The sequence below is a fragment of the Protopterus annectens genome, chromosome 11.part0 (genome assembly GCF_019279795.1).
Source record: "Protopterus annectens isolate FY-2018-M chromosome 11.part0, PAN1.0, whole genome shotgun sequence".
Lineage (NCBI taxonomy): Eukaryota > Metazoa > Chordata > Ceratodontiformes > Protopteridae > Protopterus > Protopterus annectens.
Window position 1 is genome coordinate 491,937,669 of NC_056745.1, and position 18,938 is coordinate 491,956,606.

Sequence of the window (18,938 nt, forward strand, 5' to 3'; positions counted from 1 at the left end):
TATGATGGAGATGTTGCAAGGATGTGATGATAGCATCCAGTCTAACAGTGATACTATGTTAGCAGGTTTATTGTATCTGGTTGGAGTTTCTATGAGTTCTGTAAAGAGCAAGCAGATGATGTTTTGCAGTGTAGGTTTCATATAATTTTTAACCAGTTCTATATTAAAGACTCCTCAGATACATTTTCATGCAGTATATTGATGGATACCCAGGATAATATGTTCTCAGTGATGGGAATGTTATTTCCTGGAGGGATGCATACTAAAGTAATCTACAGACTCATATATGAGTTAATTCTAAGAAAGAAAATAAGGATTTCTGCATTGTTAAATATTTGTGGTTGTGCTGATATAAAGAGATGTTTAGATGGTTAGGATATGTGATAGTTACTCCATCTGCTTTTTTTTTTTTTTGCCTATGCATTTGGTTCAAAATATGCTATATCCTGGTGGAAGAATTTCAGTGTCTTTGACAGTAGCTTTTAACCAGGTCTCAGTAGTTGCTAGTATGTCAGGGATGTGTTGTGATATGAATGCATGCAAGTCGGCAATTTTGTTGGAGATGCTCCTCAGGTTAATACTGATGAATTTTAACTCTTGTTTCTGTGATTTTAGTGATACTGAGGTGATAGTAGTTCTTGGGGTGGTAATTCGGGGTTGGGTCTTGAAATGGACAGGGGTATGGTGGATGTCTACACAGAGTTGTAGTAAAGTGGGTAAACAGTAACTGAGAGACAGCTTTGTGATTCAATATTTTTTTTGTTTCTGGTATGTAGTATAACTTCTTTTGCTCTAGAAGAGTATGAATGAAGAGGTGGAGATGAGAAGTAATGCAGAGATGTTAAGCTTTGGTAATAGTAGATGTTGTAGAAGTAGTAATGGACTGTTAGACGTGAGGCTGAGTATGTTGTTAGTATACAGAGGTTTGTGATAGCATGTAAGTTGTGTAAATGTGAGAAATATAAAGAATTGTAGTACATGTGTAATCATGGTTCAAGGAGGTTGTTAGTGATGGGAAAAAGTGTAGGTAGACATGGGTTAAGGGTAGAGAAGCTGGTGCTGGAAGAAAGAAATGCATTGGTGTATTATAAGTTAAGTCTGTGCTGGTAGAATAGCTATGTGGGAAAGAAGATAGAGTTATTTTAATAGTGTGCACAGAGAGACAAAACTGTATACACTGAGTTGGTAGTGCAACGATATATCTAGAAATACAGGAAGAAAGTGGAAGATAATATTGAAAAGTGAGGTTTTGTATGTAAAGAGTGAATATACTTTAGAGACAGGCATACAAAACTTGAAAGGAGAAGCAGAAAGTGATGTAAGGATTATTTTAGTAGGGAAGTAATATAGTAGTTTGTGTAGAAAGATGTTCAGGTTTTGTGGTATGCTGGTTTGATGAGTGATATAACTGGTTGTGTATAAATATAAATGTACATAAAGAAGGGGTGGGTGAGAACTGGTGTTAAGGTAGAGGAGCAAAGAGAGCCCAAGCTTAGCAAGAGTGACTGGAGTGGGTTTTCCTGCTAATGTGGTGTACAGTAAAAATGAAAACAATCAGACAAAGTGAAGGATGATGAAGGTTAAGTGTCCTAATACACTGACTGAATGCAGGGTAAGAGAAGAAATCAAAGTTTCAGTACATTGTCATGGTTGAAAGGACCTGTTTGAGAGGCAACATGCTGTTGGCATTTTCAGAGTTTCAAGTTAAAGCTATTATGAGTTTATAAAGGAGATCTACCAGCTACTCCCTCCTCAGATGATTTTCCACCAAAATCAATCAAGGTAGAATGTGTTCTTTTTACTCTGACTGCTTGAGGTCAGTCATAGTCACAGAATTTAATTTTATTTTTATAGAAGCAGAATTTTTCTGAGGTCTGCTAAATTTACCAGAAGGCTACTGTTCTAACAATATGCTCCCTTAGTTGGAGGCCAGTCAGTGCTACAGCAGTTTTTTTTTTCTTTGCAGATCAAAAAATTCTCAGCAGAAGTTAGTGACAGAGGAACTGCTTTTAACAGAAGCATTCTCTGTGAAAGCAGAATATGCTAAAGTGTTCAATTAGTTTAGTTAATTTCGTTAAACTAGTTTAAAGAAATATAAGGTCTGAGGGGTGGGGGAAGCCTTCTAGTAGTTTCACATTACAGTACAGACCACTGGTTTGTGATTATGGTATTAAGGGCATTATTAACAATGGTTTGTGGCTTCTCATATTAAGGGCATTATTAACACTATTTGCCCCTCTTCTACCACAGATCTGCATTCAATAGGTGTGATTATGTGAGGAAGACTTCTCCTCAAACTGACAAAAAAAAAGAATGTGTTGCTTGTCTTGGTCAGGGGCATATTATTTTAATTGCTAAATTTGTAGACATTTCACCTTTTCTACTCTACAAATACTAAATGAATCAATTGAAGCTGTACCTCATATCATGGCTCCTCTACTGAAGAGGGTAGCCCATATCCTGTCCCTTCAAGAGCCTAGAGTTCCTGGTTCAAACATGATACTTTCAACAGCCATCCTCAAAAAACGCTCCAATCTCCAGCAAAACTCACTAAGTCCCCATGGCTCTCCCCCATACAGCGAATGTAGAATAGTAGACCATTTATGGATGCTAGTTTATACATCTTCTTTCTGTTTCAGTTCACAGACTGAACTATTTGACTTATATAGTGGATTTTCAGTGGTGCAGTGGTAGCATTGTTGTCTCACAGCAAGAGATTCACCAGTTTGATTCTTGGCTGGGTTGCCTTCTGTGCAGAGTCTGTATGTCCTCCCTGCATTCATATGAGTTTCCTCCAGGTGCTCTGGTTTCCTCCCATGTTACAAAGACATGCATCTGGAGTGTTTTTCTCCCCGGGCCACTGCTAAAAATTGGCTTCATTCCAAGTCAGACTTTCCCAGTAAACAAATGTTAAATAAATAAATAAAACTCCATAGATTAAAGCATGGCAACATCTGGAACTGTTAGGGAAAACATTCAGTCCTCATTATCATCTATCTCAGCAATGACTAGCTTAATGATGTTAGTAGTTATCAATGACATCAAATATTCATTCCAGACCTTGAGATCTGCTTTTCAGTTTCATGGCACAGGTGGCCCAGACTTAGAGGCTAAAGTAATGTCACTGAGGTGATTTTTTAGAGGCCCATATTGTCCAGACTAGAAATCAAGGCAACCTTGCAAAATCACAGCTGCTGTCATTCATTAGCTGCATCCTGGGTAAGATAACATTTAAGACACATCTTCCAATGGATAAAATGCAGTCCTTACAGCTCAAGATATCAGTATTACTCATCTTTCCAAAAGTTTCGGCACATTCTAACTGTTTAAATTTCTTTATATTTAAGCACCGCATTTGTGCTGGCTTGTGCTCAATTTACAGGAGCTGCTTATTGTTTGGCATTCTTAGCCAGAGATCTGAAGTTCATATAAAAGAATCCAAGGCATCCACTAGAATTTTCAACAAATAATTGTATTTATTTATTTATTTATTGGCATTTGTTTACCGGAAATGTCCACTGGGCCAAGCAGAGCCCATTTTCAGTGGAGGCCCAGGGAGAAAAGTTCCACAAGGCAGATAGTATAACTGTGCATAATATTCAGAACAGTTAGTAAAAACAAGAAGTATACTAAAAAATGCAACAAAATACATTATAAAACTGTGGTGGTACAGAGAAATAAGTTCAAGGGACATATAATAGTTTAAGCAGTACCATTCCATACAGATCAAGGTATACTGAAAGTATAGGCTAGTGAAATACTACGAGGCATGAGTAGTGAATTAGAGTAACCATTAGGTAGACTTAGATGAACATTCAATGACTGTACATACAGTATTAGTAGTAAGAAAAGATTAGAAGGAAGGATGAAGTAAATAAAGGTGATATGACTTAAGTACGGGGAATCAGGTTTTAGGAAGATGAGAACTGGAGCATCTACAATAAGTAGAATTTAAGCCTGTTTTTTCCACTTGTGTACTATATTTCACTGAACTGTTGCTTCATTTTATACTGTGATTGCTGCTGTAACTGATTTATTCTGCATTTGTATATTTTGCTTCATTTGCATTAAATAGAATAGGCTAGATTCAGACTTGCTGAATCTAGACTGTCTGGTAGCACTTGAGCACTAAAATCAGCCATCTTACATTAAGAGGGACCCTCTGCACCCTTGTGGCTGAAGTGTGCAGCTGATGACCCAGCTGATGACCCATCTGAGTTGGAGACTGCTGGAATAAAGACCTGTGAGGGCCTTTTCTATTGCTAGACTGTGTTAGAATTGTTTAAATGTGTTTGTATTTAAGCACCACATTTGTCTGGGTTTGAGCTCAGTTTACATGAGCTGCTCTGAGTTTGGCATAACGACACACAACACAACAGGGGTTAGTGGTGCCTTTTATAGATGCAAATGCCTACAACTATATTTTCCCCTGAATATCACTTAGTGAAACCCTCTCAGGCTTCCATGCTGCTCTTCAGGCAACTCAGTTCTGCACTGCTGAACTACAGGCAGCTCAGCTAAGCACTGCCAAGCATCACCCCACTTTCTTCAATGATCCTATACAGTTTTAAGTGCACTTGCTAATTCCAGAGCAATAGCTGAGCTTTCGATCTCCCACAAACCAAGAATTATCTACTGCTATGGACAGTCAGTTTCCTAGCATATCTCCAGCCAGCCTGATTGACATGAGCATCCTGAGGCAATGTAGCAATTGTCTCATGTATACCGACAACCACCTGCTCCTAAAGCAAACAGGTATTGCATGTGAGAGATGTCACTATACCATGAAACTTGAATCAGTCCTCTCATGTAACAATAAATAAGACATCAAAAAGGTTCTTAGCTCACACACCTCTCCTCTTGCACAAGATAAAGGCAAGACACATAAACCCACATATGCTGAGGTACTCACCAAAAGCTTATCAAAAGACTAGAGACCTCTCAAATGCAGACAACCCTTACATACGGATACAAGAACATAATCCACCAGTACACATAAAAATATGTATAAAAGTGTCTCAGCAACCAAGCCCCTAAGGCAAAACACTATAAAACCAAATTTCCTAGTCATAGGCAATTCAATAGTGAGACACACAGATGTCCCACTCACAACGCTAGACAAGGAGAAGGTCACAGTTAGCTGCCTGCTGGGTGCCAGGATCCGCCAAGTCATGAACACACTGAAGTCACTCAGCAGCAATTACCATTATGACTCTGTTATAGTACATGATGGAGTGAATGACTCAAGAAATACCTCTCTGGACTATATGAAGAGAAACATGATAGAGTTCTCAGATTATGTGTACCAGGCAGGTATGTACCTAGCCTTAAGCAACATTCTACCTTCACCTAGGATAACGCTACAGTACAGACAAAAAATGATTGGTTTTAACAATTGGCTTAACTTCTGGTGTCACTCCAATGGGATCCAGTATCTGTCAGCCTTGGAATACATGGTCGACAGATCTCAATGCTTTGCCAGAGATGGCCTTCCATAGCACCTTTTTAGGGTATGTCAAAACTGTGATGGCCCTCTTTACCCCGGGACAATAATCAAGGAGCCTCAGTCCTCACCACTGACACTGGTGAAAGGTAGTCACTAAAAATAGGAATACATCTGCACAGTATTTCAAATGCAGCTGTCTGCATCAAGCACAATTTCCCTCAAGAGCACACAGGGAACCTGCTCCAGAGCTAGAACTGGACTCTCTGTTTCTCCAGATCCCAAACAAGACTCACCTTGGAGCACTGTGTCTTATTTCTAAGTTTCTGGCACACACACTTGAATATCTGATTGTTCACACACACACACACACACACACACACACACACACACACACACACACACACACACACACACACACACACACACACACTCTCACATCTGGGAAAGGGTGACCCAGATTCACCAGCTGTGTCCTCTCTCTCACACATCTGGGAAAGGGTGACACAGATTCACCAGCTGTTTCCTCTCTCTCCAGACTACAAGGTAGATTGCTGCCACCAGCCAAGGCTATTACCAAGGGTAACCGATTATAATGTGTCAAATTAATACTGATATAAATGGTAGAGTGACGGAAGCAGTAAGGCTTTTTGGAGTGGCTACAGTGTCACTAAAATAAGTGCAAGTACTCTCAAGATGTTAAAAGTAGTCTCTAAAAGATCAGCCCACAATTAAAAAGTATAAAAATATTTAATAATGGATAATTAAATAGAAAACAAGAGAATACTTAATATTTAGTTACAATAAACATCAGCGTTTTCAGTCACGGGAAGTATAAAAATAACACAGTTGGCCAGAATCTCACAGATGCAGAAAAAGAAATGTTAATCTCACTGTATTGTTCCTAACTGAACTAAAGAGAATCTTTCCCTAGTTAACTCACTTATCGCAAGGTAAGTTATACTGCTGAGATGCTCACTTCCACAAGGAAGGATGAGATACTACACACTGACTGAACTGTACAACTTACAACTGAACATCTACTGAACTGTGATAACTAACATAGATCTTTTACATCAGAGTTCAAAGAAAAACAAAACCAAACAACAAACTGCTGCTGCCAGAGTTCCATCCTTCAGCTGTTTATATAATGACATCACATCTAGTCACCTGACTGTGGCACAATTCACCGTCAGAACTCTGTTAATATTGCATTGCAGCATTTTTTAACATAAGTAACTTTTACAAATGCATTTTTAATACATCTGTCCAAATCAATGTGACAGTCAAATGATATAAGATTATTTACAAAACTTCAACCAGCCATGCTGGCATATGCCACACAGGCACTGTCTTACCTCACCTGGTACAGCTGGCAATACCTCATAACATCACAAAAATAACAAAACCTCCAGCGTAGAAAACAAGTCTACAGACAAACTCAAGGTCATGCTGCTTAATCTGCTTAATACTAGGATCCTAAACTTCAAGCTGAACTCCTTGGAAGCACTCCTTACCTTGGAAGATGCTGATGTCTGTGCAGTCTCTGAGACTTGGTTCAAGGCCATGAAGAGTACCCTGACCATGCAGGGCTACAATGCCTTCTAAGCGTGCAGACCCCAAAATGAGTAGGAAAGAACCAAAGGTGAAGGTGTAGCCATCTCATTAACTCTAAATACAACTCACAAGTAATGAAACAATGCAACTCTCTTGTGCTACTCCAGGTCCAAATAACTATAGGCAAAACACTATACCACATCATAGCTAGCTACAAGTCCTAGCTCAGTATACAGCCAGGCACTATGGTCATGGGGAGAATTCAACTACCCATCCATTGACTGGGTGGCTTACAAGAGCACAGCCACACTGAGGTTCCTGGACTTTGTTAACTCAAATGTACTGGAACAGTTAGCCTACACCCCAACAAGGGACTGAAATATCATGGACCTAGTACTTGCCAACATGTGGGGCTACTGCACTACCCCCAGTGTGCTGCCCTCCCTAGTTAAGTTAGACCATAAATCTGTCTTGTTTGAAATAAAGATCAGACTTGACACCCCCACAGGAGCAAAAACAAAAAAATTTCTACAAAGCAAAGTATTGCCCCCTAAGCGATGGTATAAATGGTTTCAAAGCCCTTGCTAACACAGGCAACAATGATTCCTATGTGGAGAAGTACACAAACACCCTATATAGCCACTTAAGCAATTGTATTTGACTTGGCTGTACCTGACAGGACTAAAACTGGGTCCTCTCACAACAACAAGCCACCCTGGTGGACTGCAAGTATAAATATGTTATATAACAAAAGGAAAAAGCTGATATTTAAGAACAAGAAGGAATGTATTCAGCAAAGGAAGATTATCCTACACAACCTAAGCAAGCAAATCAAAAAGCTTGTAAAGTCCTCTAAAGCAAGTTATGAGACTAGACTGGCATTCCTAGCTAAAGACAATTATAAGGCGTTCTTTAGCTACATCCAAAACCTCAAAGGGAATCCTCAGCTGTGTACTGAACTTATAGTGGGAAGCACCACTTAATTGGAACCTGAAGAAATTGCCAACCTGCTAGCTGACAGATTTGGTGATAACAATAACCCACTGTCCCCACCAGCCATACCCCATAGTGTTCCTGACACCTGTCCTCTACCATTTATCTCCAAAGAACAGGTTATTCAAGTGCTCTCCAAAGCCAAAACTATTGCCTCTGTGGGACCAGATAACATCCCAGGCTTCATACTAAACAATCTAAAACAAGACCTAGTGGAACCACTTAGCTGTCTCTTTAACCACAGTTTGAGCACTGATTTTGTGCCTGAGGAGTGGAGAACAGCAACAGTAATCCCCTTGCACAAAGGGAGTCCATAAACCGACCATAGTAACTATAGACCCATTAGCCTGACTAGCTTTATCTGAAAGGTCATGGAAAGAATCATCATGGACTTTACCAACCAGGGCACAGGCAAACCTCAAACTCTTGACCCAACTAACTTTGGTTTCATCAAGGGCAGATTTTGCTTATTAAATCTGATGAACTTCTTTGAGAAAGTCCCCAAAGCCCTGGATGAAGGTAAAGCAGTACATATGGACTATCTTAATTTAGCCATTCATTACTAGATGGGTAGCAAACTGGCTCACAGATAGAATGTACACTGTTAAAGTTGGGGCACTCCACCTCTACCAGTAGACCAGTTACCTGTGGTGTACCACAAGGATCTGTACTGGGCCCTCTACTGTTTGGAATTCATTTTTCTGAAGTCCATTCAAAAGTTGATGGCCTGTGGCTTACTAAGTTTACAGAGGACTGTAAACTGGGAGCAATCACAGAGTTCCCCCAATGACATCATCAAATTACAGAAGGGACTAACATAGACAAAAAAATGGTGCCAGTGCCATGGACTGAAACTAAATGGAAAAAAAATGCTTCATTATCCCCTTTGGCACAGAAGTAGCCCTTGCTAGTTAAGATATAGACAGCACCCTTCTAAGCTCAAGCACAGTGGTGCGTGACTTGGGAATGCAGGTTGATAGCAATCTAAACTTCGATCACCATGTGTCAACAGTAGTAAGGAAACCCTTCTATACTGCCCATCTCATAAACAAGGGCATTGCATCCAAGACCAGTGAGGTCATTACTTCACTGTACTCAGCCCTTATCAGACCACTAACTGAGTACAATGTTTCCTTCTGTATGTACCTCACCAAACACCTGCAGCAGCTGGAGAGATCATAGAGGTTTCTAGCCAAGAGAATTCAAGGCATCTAAGACATGACCTACATGGAATGACTGAAAGACCTATCACTATACTCTGTATTGTACAAACTGTTGAGAGTCGACCTGTGCCTTGCCTACAGAGCAGTCTCTGACACTGCCCTAATTGAAATGCTGCACATCCACAAATCAAATGGGACAAGAGTAACTCACTCCAGAGATCTCAACCTGGCCTGTGACATTAATAGAATTTGCGCAAGAGACAAATATGTCTCCCAGAGTTTGCCACTCCTCTGGAATAAGCTCCCACTTCATGTGAAGCAGAACTTCTCAATAACCCTATTTAAGTGCAACCTTGACAACTGGATGGGAAACCACAAATTCACCCGGGGGTGGCACATATGGCCCTCATGGACAGGGGCACGCAGTGCTGGTCATAGTATCGCTGTACAAACAATGAACATATAACTATGGTCAGCTAATGTACGCAAGGTTTTTGCATGGCAAGGCTTGTAAAGGCCCTTGGGTCATTATTTATTTATTTATTTATTTTCAGTTTGATTAACGGGGAAGTCCACTGGGCCAGAATGTGCCCATTTTCAGTGGGAGACCCGGGGAGAAAAGCTCTATAAGCAGTACAATAATGGTTACATAATGTTAAAGGTAAAATACATGTATAAAATTCATACAGTAAGGAAATGCAAATGCATAAAATGTCCATCATAAAACACAGTTAACAGATAATAGAGAACACAGTTTACAGGTATTTCTATTCAGTGCAGCATGATCAACTGTCTGTAAAATAAAGATCTGAGGTTTCTTGTGTTTTTACATTAGAAGGGGGGGCAGTTTGCATGCAGATGTTTTAATTAAGTAAGGTAAAAACTTGCTGTGCAGACAATAGAAATACTATAGCAATAACCCACGCCTGGGTGTGGGTAATGCTGGATTTACTCACGGTTGGCGTGGTTTGGTCACGAGGGTGAAGCGTGAACGTTTTTGAATATTAATGGTGGGGAAGTTGTATAATGTGATATTTACAATATTTGCATACTTGGAGTTAGGTGAGAGAATTGCTTAATCAGTGACTGTCAGCTTAAGTCTATTTTAGGAGAATAGAAATATTAAAAAAGTCCAAAACGAGGCCCTTGTCAGCAGAAATACAGCTCAGAAAAATCCTTAACGCAATTTTATTAATAAAAACAACAAAGCGTTTTCACCACAGAATTCTGCGGCTTCATCAGAGAAAATAACACTCCAGGAAAAAAAACACTCCATAAATGTATTAAAAAATCAGGAAGTGACATCTTACAATTTCCTGAAGCTAGATGGTGTTGCATGTTATAATCAAATGTAATAGCACCACTGCGCCTACACACAACAAACCATTAAAATATATATGCAGAAACCAGCTACCAGGAATAAAAGAAGTGCACCTTCGATCTAGTAAGGGTGAAAGGTGCTGCACTTTACAATAAAATATTTAATACAATAAAAAATATATTAAAAATTATTAAATTGTTTTAAAAAACATGAATCAACAGACCAACATTCACTCGGATTAATGCTTGTCATCAGAATGTAACAATACTTTTTACTTAACAGCACAAACAAGTATTGTGTGTATAATCCAAAAGCACACCACAATACTACAAGGCCAATCATTAACAGTAAAAATTGTATATGCATATATCAACAGGTATAAGTTCCTATAATTGGACCCTATATTGCCTAAATAGCCTATCTAAGATAACTCCTTAATTTCAACACAGGGGTAATATTGCAGTTGTTATTGAGTCCAGGATGTCTAAACCCATCCAGACGCAACTGCCATTCTAATTCTCGATTCTCCAAAATTAATGAAAATGGGCCACCCCTGATTTTCAATGGTACATGGTCAATAGCCATGAACTGGAACCCATGACCTGGATTCAAGCCAATGTGTTTTGCCAATGTGTTGTCACTCTTGCCATTCTTAATGGCATACATATGTTCATACATTCGGTCTCGGACCCTACGGTCCGTCTTTCCGATGTAAAACGCTTGGCAACAATCACACATGGCTATATATATGATGGATTTGCTCTCACAGTTCAATGGGAAACGGATAAGGTATTTTTTATCCCTGACCGTAAATGTTTCACCTATTCTGACCCTATTACAAAATTTACAAAAACCACATTGGTACATCCCTCTCTTTTTGTTGAATGTATATTGGGACATATCCCTTTGTAACATTTCCTTAAGGTTATTAGCTCTTTTAAAAATAAACCTAGGTACACTACCTAATTTTTCAGCCAAAAAGGTGTTTGAGGTTATGAAATGCCAGTTCTTGCGTATTATTTCTAAAATCCCTTTAGAATTTTTACTGAAGGTGGTGATGAAACTCAATGAAAAGTCACATTCTTCACCCACAGATGTTGTCTTAACTATATCACCATTGGAATTCAACCCAGCAGGTGCTACATTAATGGTGGACTCAGACTGTATAGAAACTGGTTGGACTAATAAAGGTTTATAAAAACCATTAAGTCTTTTATTGGTAACTTCCTCAATCAAGTCAAATAACATTCGGTCAGGATACCTTCGATTTTTAAACATTTCCCTCAGTAATTCACATTCTTTAGTGAAGTCAATCATAGTACTGCACATTCTCCCTGCCCTCACCAGTTGTCCTTTTACAATAGACCGTTTCTGTTGATACGGGTGGAAACTGGAAAAGTGCAGGAAAGAATTGCAGTATGTAGATTTTCTAAACACTGTTGACGTCAAGTTACCACAGCTAAGGTCCTTTACCAACTTGACATCAAGATAGTCTATCTCAGAAATTGAGAAGTTGAACGTGAATTTTAAAAACTCCGTTGTTGAATTCAAAGTTTCAACAAAAACTGCAGCATCAAGTTCTGAGCCCCTGAACAATATAAAAATATCGTCAAGGAACCTGGTGTAGTACATGACAGGTTCCATCAGACCAGGGATCTTCCTTAACATATTGGCCTCCCAGTAGCCCATAACATAATTAGCGACACCAGCCCCACAAGGGGAGCCCATCGCTACACCACGTTTTTGGAGATAAAATTCCCCATTAAAGGTGAAATAATTTGAAGTCAGGACGATATCAAGTAGTTCAGTGACTAGGTCCACTTCCAACCTAGAGGCCCCAAAATCCTGGAGCATCAGACCTATCCACTCTACCGCCTCCTGATGTGGTATAGAAGTGTATAAATCTACCACGTCAATGGTTAAGAAATTGTTCTCACCATTGAATGGGATACCACTGATATTATCAAGGAAGGACCAAGAGTCTTTACAAATGCTAGTAATGGCTTTAATGTATTTATCCAATATGTTGGTAATAAGTTTGGAACAGGGGTACGTAATAGACGACCTCCCATCAATCAGGGCCCTCATAGGGGGGTTAATGATGTCCTTATGAATCTTAGGGATTCCAAACATGACAGGTATTTTAGGTAAATTTATGTCAATATAATTATACAAGTCAATGTCTATTTTTCCTGCAAGGAACAAATCCCCTAAAATAACCCCTAATTCTATGGTATTGTCCATTCACCTCACTCTTCGAAGACTTGATGTAAGCACTGGTGTTCAATACACTAGTCATCTTCTCATTATAAGTGAGGTCATCTAATAACACCAACCCCCCCACCTTTGTCAGGTTTAATAAGGCGTACGGGTAAACGACAGAACTCATCTAACAATGTAAGTTGTTCCCTAGAGATGTTAAATTCACCACAATTTTCCATATTATTGTTGTTACTGGCAAGATACCTGAAGTCCACTTCGCATATATTCTCAAAAAGTTGTAACAATGCATGTAACGGTGGATTAAACACACTAGCCAGTTTCAAAACCGGCAACTTGCCATCACTACCACTTGCACCTGAGTTGGTTGCATCGTGTTGTTGGTTGAACACTAATTTTAAGTTCAATTTCCTCACGAAGCATTTCAATTCTATAATCTCCCTAGAGATACTTCCAGATCTACTTGGAACAAATGAATTACCAAAAGCTAGTAATTCAATTAATTGTTCATCCAAGATGATATCAGAAAAATTGTAGATCTTAAAATCTCCCTTCCTGTTAGTAAGTATAACAGGTCCAACATTTACAATAGGTGAAGACGGTGGACTAGGTATGGAGGACCCACTAGTGCCCAGATCAAGGACTAATTGGTCCGGTTCTTCCTCCTGTTCATATAAGGCCTGTTGTTGCGTTGGCCTAAAAAATTATTGCCATTACTATGATTGACTGTTTTGTTATTAAAATTTTGATTGTACTGATTGCTACTAGGCCCTCCATTCTTTCTGGCAAAGCTTTTAATTCTATTACTGCGTCTAAGTCCAGTACTGGCTTGGCCCTCATTGTTCTCCTCAATTATATCATCCAAACCACAATTGTCATCCACAACTTCAGACATCTGAGTATTACTTACAGAGTTTGGCGGAGTAACATTAGGCACCACCAGTTTAGGATATGCACTATTGTTAAGATAGGCTACCCTGTCTCTTGACAATTTTTTATTTTTGTTAGCTTTTAACTTCAATAACAAAGTGTCAATACTAGACAATATCCGACCATAGTCAAACTTATACCTAGTAAAGTCCAGGTCTGTTTTTATGTCATTGTCCAAACTGCTAATCTCGCCCATTAGTAAATCAATATGTAAGGCGTAATGCTTAGTAATAAGCTCCAAAAGTTGGACACCTTGCTGCTGGAAAAGTGTCTCTAAGTCCGTAAAAAACGCCCGGTCAACTAGTAATCCTGATGGTGCGAAGTTATTCCGCAACCCCTTAGGTATAAGATTCTCGGTAATGCATTGCCTAAAGTAGGCCGACTCCAGTTGCAATTTTTTCAATTTAAGTAATTTTATGTCAAACAACTTTAACTTATCTGCTAAAAATTCATTTTTAGCATTCGATTCATCATTGCTTAAAGACGTACCTTGCTGGCCAAAAGTAAGATGAGCAGTGTCCAGCATCCAGTCGCCTAAATTTGGTAAACCAGGATTCGCCCCATCTAATCTATTATTTGAGATTACTGTTCCAATACTTTCCACTCGTGGATTAGGACGTTCGTCAATGCCATTACTCCTTGCAGCAATAGCATAACTAGGAGGTCGCCCAAGAGCATATAACTATGGTTAGCTAATGTACGCAAGGTTTTTGCATGGCAAGGCTTGTAAAGGCCCTTGGGTCATTATTTATTTATTTATTTATTTTCAGTTTGATTAACGGGGAAGTCCACTGGGCCAGAATGTGCCCATTTTCAGTGGGAGACCCGGGGAGAAAAGCTCTATAAGCAGTACAATAATGGTTACATAATGTTAAAGGTAAAATACATGTATAAAATTCATACAGTAAGGAAATGCAAATGCATAAACTGTCCATCATAAAACACAGTTAACAGATAATAGAGAACACAGTTTACAGGTATTTCTATTCAGCGCAGCATGATCAACTGTCTGTAAAATAAAGATCTGAGGTTTCTTGTGTTTTTACATTAGAAGGGGGGGCAGTTTGCATGCAGATGTTTTAATTAAGTAAGGTAAAAACTTGCTGTGCAGACAATAGAAATACTATAGCAATAACCCACGCCTGGGTGTGGGTAATGCTGGATTTACCCACGGTTGGCGTGGTTTGGTCACGAGGGTGAAGCGTGAACGGTTTTGAATATTAATGGTGGGGAAGTTGTATAATGTGATATTTACAATATTTGCATACTTGGAGTTAGGTGAGAGAATTGCTTAATCAGTGACTGTCAGCTTAAGTCTATTTTAGGAGAATAGAAATATTAGTTCGAGGGAAGAGTGGAGCAAGGAGTATGAAGAGCTCATTGGGGAATACCCTTAAATTTAGGTAGGGTGTAAGCAGGAACATTTCCGTTTGGATGACAGGTATGAGAAAAGTTGGATCTTGAAGGTTTCTGAGTTTGGTATAGTCCTAAGTGAAGGAGGGAGAGAGTTCCATTTCTTGCCTAGAGAGAAAGAGAGTAGAAGCTGGTCAGCAGGATGTCTGGGTTTGTGGATAGAAATTAAATTTTTGTGTTCAGATCTCAGAGATCTGCTTGGGATGTATGGGGGAAGGATGTTTGTTAAGGCTGGGCATTTATCTGGGCATTTATCTGGTTATTAGCCTAGCAATCTCCTATGAACCTATGAACCTATCTTTGTTTCAGTGTGCTGGGTCTTAGGACTGACTATATTCCTATAATGTCTCATGTCAGATATCATATGACAGTACTTCAGTGAACACTAAGGATCCAGTGGTCTTAAATTACAAGTCCATCACCTCACCAAATATAGATCAAGCAAGCAAGAATTACTTTTAGTGATGGCTGCATGCTTCTATTTTTTCCATTGGCAACCCCATTTCAATTATCCCCAACTTAAGTGGCAGTCACCAGTGATGCATCACCCTTAATGGAGGGGCATTACAGTGGGTAGATGATTAGGGGTCTATGAACATCCCCCAAATATCTCTATGTACAGACATTCTGAAAATGAGACCAGTATTCCTGATGCTACAATCATCCCAGAACTCCCTGGCTCAAGGAGCAACTACATTCATTGTCACAATACAGCAGTGATCTATTGCATAAACAGACACGGGTAACATGCTTCGTATGTTAAGAAAATGTTAGAGTCTGGGAATGGACTATGTTGAACAGTTGTTTTCTAATGGTCATGGACATTCTGAAGGATTCCATTTCTCTGGTAGACAAACACAGTTGCTGTTTGCAGATACTAAACAAGTGGTCCCTCAGGTGCTTGCAGGCTCATAAGGTTTTCCAGCTTTGGGAAAACCTTGCTGTGCTTCATTACTTTCTGTACCAGCACAAGTGCAACATCCCTGATTCCTCCACCAGAGACAACAAACTTGTGATATTATGGCTCAAAAAATGGCCCTTCAACTCTTAATCATACCCCTCATTTTGTTAGCTTACTTTGTAGGAACCTTCCTGTGCTTTTACAGTAAGTAATGTTGAACCATTACAAAAATCATTTTAGATCTTTGTGTTGTCTTTCAATTAGCAGATAAGGAGCATTGTAATTTGCTGCTACTTTAGTCTTTGGTAAAATGACTATTAACGAAGAGTATTACACATTTTCATCAGCAATCATTGGAGTTTCTGTCATAATATTTTTGGAGATATCTGAGTAGAGTATTCTGGCTTTGATATCTGCTTAAGTCTGTTTCTTGATGTTCTGACTTTTCATTAGTTAACCATTGATAACATAAAAAAATCGCAATAATTTTCCCTTGGACTATAAAAGTAAGGTTTGCATTTTATTTGCTTATATTTAGAAAATTAGGTTCAGTAACTGTTAATTTCTTTGTTTTTGTTATGACTTGTTTCATCTTTACCCAGAGTGCATTTGCTTAGAAAATATTTCAGATTTATAATAGTATTTATTAATTATTGCTACAGTTATCCTTTGTAAAATAGTTAAAATGAGGTAGAAGCTGAATTCCTATGGAGTTGAACTTCATAGAGAAAACAAAAGTTCACAAGACCAAAATTAATTCCCAAAGTTCAGTACTGACCTTGGCAAATGCAGTTCCCACAGTTTCTGCCACTCCTCATTGAGAAGCCTGTGTCATTGCACTCAACAAAGGCACTCCTGACACAAGTCACATCTAGACCTTCATTTCTTTTTGTTAACTGCATGGTTACTCCACTTTTACTTCTCCATTCTCTAAATGAGTTATGAGGATCATATCTTCTTTTTTAGAAAACTAACGCAAGAAAATAGTACAAATAGAAATGCTTTTCAGTCTGGGACAATGTCAAAGGAATGGATCCCTATTTTGCTCCTACTCCCTCTGAGCTTGGCTAGTTTACGCACATCTTTGTCTGAAGCCTTATTTACTTATAAATATATTTATTTATTTGTTTGTTCAGCAGATTAGTGAACTAAAACCAACTAACCTTTCCAGACATAACCTGGACTTACAAAGGAAAAGCAATGCTTTAGCATTATACTGCCTTAACAGTACATTGCAATTAAGTTTAGTGCAGTTATCTCTACGTTGTTACAACTCATTTGTGAATTTCATGGAAGGATTTTGTAATGAATTAATACTAATATTTCACCTTTTTAAATTAGCTAGTCATAAGCATCTTATACTTGTTACAAATAAAACACTATAGATACATAGAAATAAATATAGCTATAGATGTCCCTATTGAAATGCAGTCATAACATAGTGTTGGCAACCAAAAAAAGGACTAAAAATATAGGAAAAGTGCAAATCATGAACATCATTCTTCTCTTGTATGAACATCATTCTTCTCTTGTAAACTTTTCTGCAAAGGAGCAACCCAATGCACCTCTCACACCCCTGAACTTACATATATGAACTCCGAGCTCACCATACCTCAAAGAAAAATAGAATATTGCAAAACAATGGCCATCCTAGACTTGGTATATGCAAGTCTGTTTTTTTGCTCATTCAATCTCTATATTTCGGGAAATGCTAAAGTGGTCCCAGGATTTCAACCAGTTACCTATATATATAAATAAAACATTCATATGCTGCAGATGGTGTACTTTACTAACTTGTCTGCCTAAAGCATTTATATTTGTATTCTTACGTGAGGCATTCCTTAATTTTTGGCTTAAGAACCCACTAGATTTCATTGCTTTAATACCTCTATAGGAAGATGAGTCCAAGAGGTTCATTTTTTAGATATTACCTTTTCTCCTAGAACAATACCAAATGGTGGTCTTTTTAGTGTAAATGTATGGCTATTATTTCACACAAGGATGCCCTTAGGGGCTCTTAAGATATGTTTTGTGGCTGAGGGTGGCCATACATATGGGTTAATTTATCTATATTCCGAGGTTGCCAGTAATAAGTTGCTCTGCAAATTACTGAAAACCAGCTTTCTATTTGTAGTAGGAGGCAGTCACAGGTTCTGATGTTAGCTAGAAAGATGAGTTACAAATACTACCCATAGTATGTAAGTGAGCATCATTGAATAGAGGGATAAGGCCCTAACTATGACCCAGGTGGATTGCGTTCAGTCAGTGACTCAGGTTTCTGAGGTGCTAACAAGGGAGGGCAGGCATGGCCATCCTGTGGGGATGATCTGCATATAGGTGCCTCCTTTATTAGCTGTCCAGCATTGGTCAGGGACATACAGAGGACAATGTATTCAGTGAGACAGCACTGGATGAGCTGCCACATAGGTGGGACAATGTGCATTATATGTCTGTCCTGAAACAGTCTGTGTGTGTTTGTGGGATGCTGGGGGGTGCATACAGGGCATAACAAAAAATATTCCTTGGCAGCAATATGACACCCCAATTGGTGTGTCCATATTCACACTAGGCTCAAGCATTGATTAAAGAAAGTGCAGGGAAGGCTTATCAAGTTTGACAGACCTGCTGAACTATGAAATTTTTGGGTCTATATTATATATTCGAACTTTCTAAACTTCGAATCCCATATGTTCGACAACATATGATCGAAGTTTTAAAGTTCAAATATATAGTAAAAAAAAAAAAAAAAAAAACTTACCTCAATGGTGCAGGCAGGGGGGGGGCAAGCCCCCCTGCACCCCTCCACACCTCCCCTACTTAAATATACCAACTCCGAGATCGCACTTCAGTGCAGAAAAGGAAAATTCTCCCATTTTGTACCGATCAACGCCATTATGCTTAACCTTCGAACACTTGAAATTTCTATCATATGGTGTCAACCATATGCCATTCGAAATTTCAAGTGTTCATGGTTCTAATAGGACCCCAAATTTTCAA